The sequence below is a fragment of the Myxocyprinus asiaticus genome, chromosome 15 (genome assembly GCF_019703515.2).
Source record: "Myxocyprinus asiaticus isolate MX2 ecotype Aquarium Trade chromosome 15, UBuf_Myxa_2, whole genome shotgun sequence".
In the NCBI taxonomy this organism is placed as follows: Eukaryota; Metazoa; Chordata; class Actinopteri; order Cypriniformes; family Catostomidae; genus Myxocyprinus; species Myxocyprinus asiaticus.
Genome location: NC_059358.1, coordinates 4,506,537 through 4,512,536, shown reverse-complemented (window position 1 = coordinate 4,512,536; position 6,000 = coordinate 4,506,537).

Here is a 6,000-nt window from a genome sequence, read left to right as displayed (position 1 = left end):
GCAGACAGTCAACCAGCCAGCCAGCCAGCCAGACAGACAGAGTCAGACAGACAGAAAACTAGAAAGACAGACAGGCAGCCAGACAGACAGACAGATAGACAGACATCAGACAGGGAGTCAGACAGACAGATAACTAGACAGAGAGCCAGACAGGCAGCCAGCCAGCCAGCAAGCCAGACAGACAGATAGAAAGACAGACAATCAGACAGGGAGTCAGCCAGACAGATAACTAGACAGAGAGCCAGACAGGCAGACAGGCAGGCAGGCAGGCAGACAGTCAACCAGCCAGCCAGCCAGCCAGACAGACAGAGTCAGACAGACAGAAAACTAGAAAGACAGACAGGCAGCCAGACAGACAGACAGATAGACAGACATCAGACAGGGAGTCAGACAGACAGATAACTAGACAGAGAGCCAGACAGGCAGACAGGCAGGCAGGCAGTCAACCAGCCAGCCAGCCAGCCAGCCAGACAGACAGAGACAGACAGAGTCAGACAGACAGAAAACTAGAAAGACAGACAGGCAGCCAGACAGACAGACAGTTAGACAGACATCAGACAGGGAGTCAGACAGACAGATAACTAGACAGAGAGCCAGACAGGCAGGCAGTCACTCAACCAGCCAGACAGACAGAAAACTAGAAAGACAGACAGACAGACAGACAGACAGGCAGGCAGCCAGCCAGCCATACAGATAGACAGACAATCAGCCAGACACACAACTAGACAGAGAGCCAGGCAGACAGACAGGCAGGCAGGCAGTCAGTCAGCCAGACAGAGAGATAACAAGAAAGCCAGCCAGTCAGACAGACAGGCAGACAGACAGTTAGATAGATTTCTCTGGTAAAACCTGTGTAGTCTTGATAAAAGTTTGATAAGTTTAAACAACTGAGAATAGGAGGGGCACATTCAGTTTTGCATGAGCTCACAGAGCGTCCAGCACATAACAGTGAAGCAGATGGCTTGTGGTACATATTTAATGCAAAATCTGAATAATGTCTGCATAAGAGCTCTTCTGCAAAGCATGACCTGTTCTAATTGGTGAAAAAGACCTTGTGAACACTGGGCATGTCAAATGATTTCTCTAAAGACATCTAGAGATACATGGTAGAGTGCCGCTGAGTATCTTAACATGTCGTAGAAATGTCTGATCAGCATGAATTCTTCTACTTATGGGTGTCTTGACAGGAAGACGTTCAGTCACTTACAGTGAAATGTTTGGTCTGATTTGAATTCAGGTGACAGACAGCACAATGGGAAATGGCCATGTGGTCGAGTTGCTTTTGTCACTAGATGTGTGTCAACCCTAAAATTTCCATTCAGTGTTGTTAATGCTAAACCGATCTACATAAACAGACTGTCAACCTTTTCTTTATGTGGTCTTATAGTACATATAACACACGTATAATTAATTACTAATGAGACCTCTTCAATATCTCATTTTTGCTCTCAATCACCATTTATTTTCATTTCATTTTTTATTTCTTTCCATAAAATGAAAGTGAATGGTGACTGAGACTGTCAGTCCCTAACATTAAGCCTAACATCTCCTTTTGCCTTCCACAGAAGAAATTTCTAAATGGTTTTGGAACAACACGAATGTCGAAAATGTTTTATGCGGCCTTATCTTACATATAACTAACAACTAATGAGATCTCTAAATTGTTTCTCCAGGACAGCAAAGAGATTAAATTGAGAGCAAACTGAGACTTTGCCAAGTCTTCTGCTTCACAGATTTGTCTTAGGAGAAAAATACCCTACTGCAGGAAACTCACATGTGTCTTCTCTAGAGGATATCTCAGCAATGTCTCATTTGCCAAGATACCAAAATCTTTCATCAAAAGTCAGAGATTTCAATATCAACATTTCTCAGCAAATTCTCCCAAAACCTTATTATGTGCTTTTTTCACATTAATTTTGTAGCTATATACTCTTACCAAATGTTAACCCATTGGTGTCTTTTATTTTTTTCCTAAGAAATTATAAAAGAAATCTGAAACAAAGTTGGCACCCGAAATAAAACGCAAATGAAACTCCAGTAAGTCTCTTAAGCTGTAACAGAGCAACCTCTGAGCAAAAAAAATAAAATAATAATAATTCTGGCTTTGAAACAACAACACGCACTACAAAACAATCTACATAATCACAAACTACTGTAAGTTAAATTTTTGAAGACAATTTTTTCAATTTCACATGAGAAAGGCTGTGTTCCAAATAAATAGCTACCTCTCTCACATGTTGTATAATGATATGCAGAATTTGGCGCTCATGTGCATCAGCCTCTGGATATTCAATAATCTAATATTACAATTGGTCATGGCGAATGCTAATGATATTGATGGCAGATGGCAGCTGGTAGAGTTAAACCCAAATCACCTCACGGTGCATTCATATTATTCTTTTGATTTAGCAGGTGCTCTAGCTACGCAACAACATATTTCACAGAGTTACAGAGATTATTATTTATTTTTCACTACATGGACCATGATATTCTCAGTTTCCAACATAAATGGTGAACAAGCAACAGTATTTTTCAAAATGGCTTTAATTAGTGCTGTTAGCTCAGACAAGATTTACCATTACTATTGCTGAAACTTGGGAATGGGGATTTGAACAAATACCTAATTTTATAAATTAAACTTTGCTGAATAACTCGCCTCATACATTTCTGTTATGTACATGAATGATACCTCAGATCATGTGGCTTGTTGAGGAGAGGTGTGCTATAACTTCAGTAAGCAATCTTACTTACTTATTTTAGCCCTGTTGGACGATTAAACAGTGAAAATAGCTCATAGACTTACATTGTAGGAGTGACCTGATCCATATCTAGAGACATGGGGGTGGGCTCTTTTAACTTGGACCAGTAAGCAACCATCCTAGCAAGTGCCTATGTAACTGGTCCTGCTCAACCTGCTCCGAGCGGGACTCAAACCGGCGTCTCCGGCATGCGAGGCGGGCATGCTGACAAGGAGGCTAAAGGCTACAGCCTCTAGCGTCAGTCTCTAGTGCGCCTCTTGAGGCCAGGAGAGTGAGGTTTACACACTGCACAGCTATCACGTACCAGCTGGCTACCATAACTCTCACCCCCCTAAACCTCACTCCCATCCTGGTCACGGCACCACTGTAACCGGTCCTGCACAACCTGCTCCGAGCAGGATTCAAACCAGCATCTCTGGTATAGGAGGTGGGCGCGCTAACGAGGAGGCTAAAGGCTACATCCCCTAACGTCAGTCGCTAGTGTGCCTCTTGAGGCCAGGGGAGTGAGGTTTACACAATGCACAGCTACTTATCAGCTGGCTACCACTACACCTAGTAACCACCCAGGACATCTTAGAAACTGCATAGCAACACATTGACAATCACCTACAACACCCTAGCCATGAAGGCATCTTTTGCATGAGCAATCACCACATATTTTTTTCAGAAAATGTAAAAATTTAGTTCTCCACGCAATTCTTTAATTGTTTATAGTAACGTTTATAGTAATACTGTATTAGTATACTGTACGGTATTGTCGAATAGTTTGACCCAACCCAGCATAAACAAAATAAAGACACCAGCATTCTTAATAGGCCATTGTAAAATGTAGATACATGTACTCATTTGAGCGCACATTATATATATATATATACAGTATATATTAATACTAATACTAATATTAATATTAATATTAATATTAATACTAATTAATTATTAATATTAATACTAATATTAATATTAATATTAATACTAATATTAATACTAATACTAAGTTGCTAAGTTGTAAAGCACATCCTGTCATTACTTACTGCATTAATAAAACAATTCTTTACCCTTCAAAACTACAAAACATAAAAAGATTAGCACTAAATGATGAACGGACCGCATCTATGACAGCTTTGAGTTTAAAATGTGTATTGTTTATGATATATAAAGACAGAATATTAAGGCATGAGTGACTTCTCCAGATGACAGACTAACAGATGGCATTAATGCTAATAGGGACCACATACAGACAAGAGCATAGCTATTTTCTGCTTTCCAGATGCAAGATTATCTGAATTTGGTCAAGAATATAGTGAAGACTGCCTAAGTGCTTTAAACAACATGCATACATGGACATACTGTATGCATCTATTTACCATCATTGAGTGCTTGACATTTTGGGCTCTGTTTTCGTGACCGAGCTAAGCGCAGAGTTCTGCGCAACAACAATTTTTGTTGTGTAATTTTAGTGCCAGCGCAAAGCACAAGTAGGCGTAGGTGGGAGTGTTTGCGCTATCTATGGGTGTATGCTCGCAAACTTTGGGTGTATTGTATATTAATGAAGTGGCGCAAAGCACAATTTGCTATTTTCCTAATAAATAGGTCATTGTGCACTTCAAGACGTTTCAGAAGCAAGTCTGTTTTCAAAGGAAAGTTTAAACTCAGTTCCTGCATTTGCAGTTTTGAGATTCCACCAGTAGGTGGTGGTAAAATTCATGTCCAAACTCTGAAAATATAGTGGAACATCAAATTATGTCCCAGACAATCACTATTATAGCTGTTTTACGAAAAGAAAATGTTTATGAGATTTGGGTTAAACTACCTATAGGTCATGGTTTATTTTTCAGTTATTATTATGTTTTTATTTACAACAGTATTTATGATTTAATTTGTATTGGTATTGGTCGTAGAGCGATTTTTAAGTCAATGCCGGTGGAAGAAGTTGGAGAGGTTAAAATGTTTGTACTTGAATTTTTTCACCACTTCGTTATATTGATTATATTTTTGTTTCGTTTGAAGTGTAATTTAAATGTAGAAATATTTTTGGTTTAGTTTTTTTATGTTTTAATAAATGAATAAAATGTTTCAAAATCAACTGGTAGAAGTGAAGTGTGTGCCGATAAAATCACTGTTGATACTAGCCATGATGTGTGTCAGTAGATCAATAATACTTACATTTTCTATAATTTAATGGAGTGTACATCCAAGCCCTAAAGATTATGACATTTTCCATGCACATAAAAGGTGCGTGTCACTGTAACAGAAATATGCCAGACATTCAACAAGGACACAGTTAATGCACAAGAGAACATAAGTCCATATTTCTATTCTATCTAATTCATTGCATACAGTCCATATACACTACCAACTTCTAATGAATGTGCTGTCTTGATTTATATAGCTGGTGCTTGACAGGGAATGCACTATATAGTAGGATGCAGACGGTGCCATAACCAGAGAAGAACCTCCGAACTAAACTGCATTTGACCCAACCCATTAGCGCATTGCACAAGCAATTTCGCCAAACCCACTTGCGCCTAGACTTAGCACAAGCTTCCATGAAAATACCAAAACTTAATGGCCATGCCCATTGACTTTGCGCTTATGACTTAAAGTGCTGCACTTAGCGCTAGACATTTGTTCTCCAAGCTTTAAGAAGGGCATTTATTTTAATTTATTCTCCTAAAAAAAAAAAAAGAAAAGAAAAAGGAAGAGTACAACAGTATATAACAGTACAAACATTAAACAAAACAAATATTTCTAATATTACAGGTCTACTCCGTAAAATTGCTGTTTATGTTCACTGCCACCTAGCAAGAAACAGCAAGATGCAAATAACATCTCCAAAATGTGCATCAAAAACATACATGCTTGCTTGAGGTGGATACATTTTTTATTAGATTAGAAGACATGTGCATAAACTACGATGGAAACACATTTACCAAATATATTCCCGTAGAATTCATATTGTAAAAAGCATCTGAAATGTTGCTATGGTTCTCAAAATGATTGTCATAAAAATGACTGGCAACTAGAACTGCCAAACACGCTTTTCTGCTAAACGCAAGCAAGCATGAGTGTTTTGTCTGCACGCTCTAAATCGCAAGTAATCGTTACATTTAATAAAAGAGCCACAGTGGCTTCAACTTCCATTTTGAGTCCTATTTTGTTCCAGTTTCCCCAGAAATGACGACTTTATTCTCTTAAACACATGGGATGGAAACGCTGCTTTATTAGCAAACTGTTTTTGCAA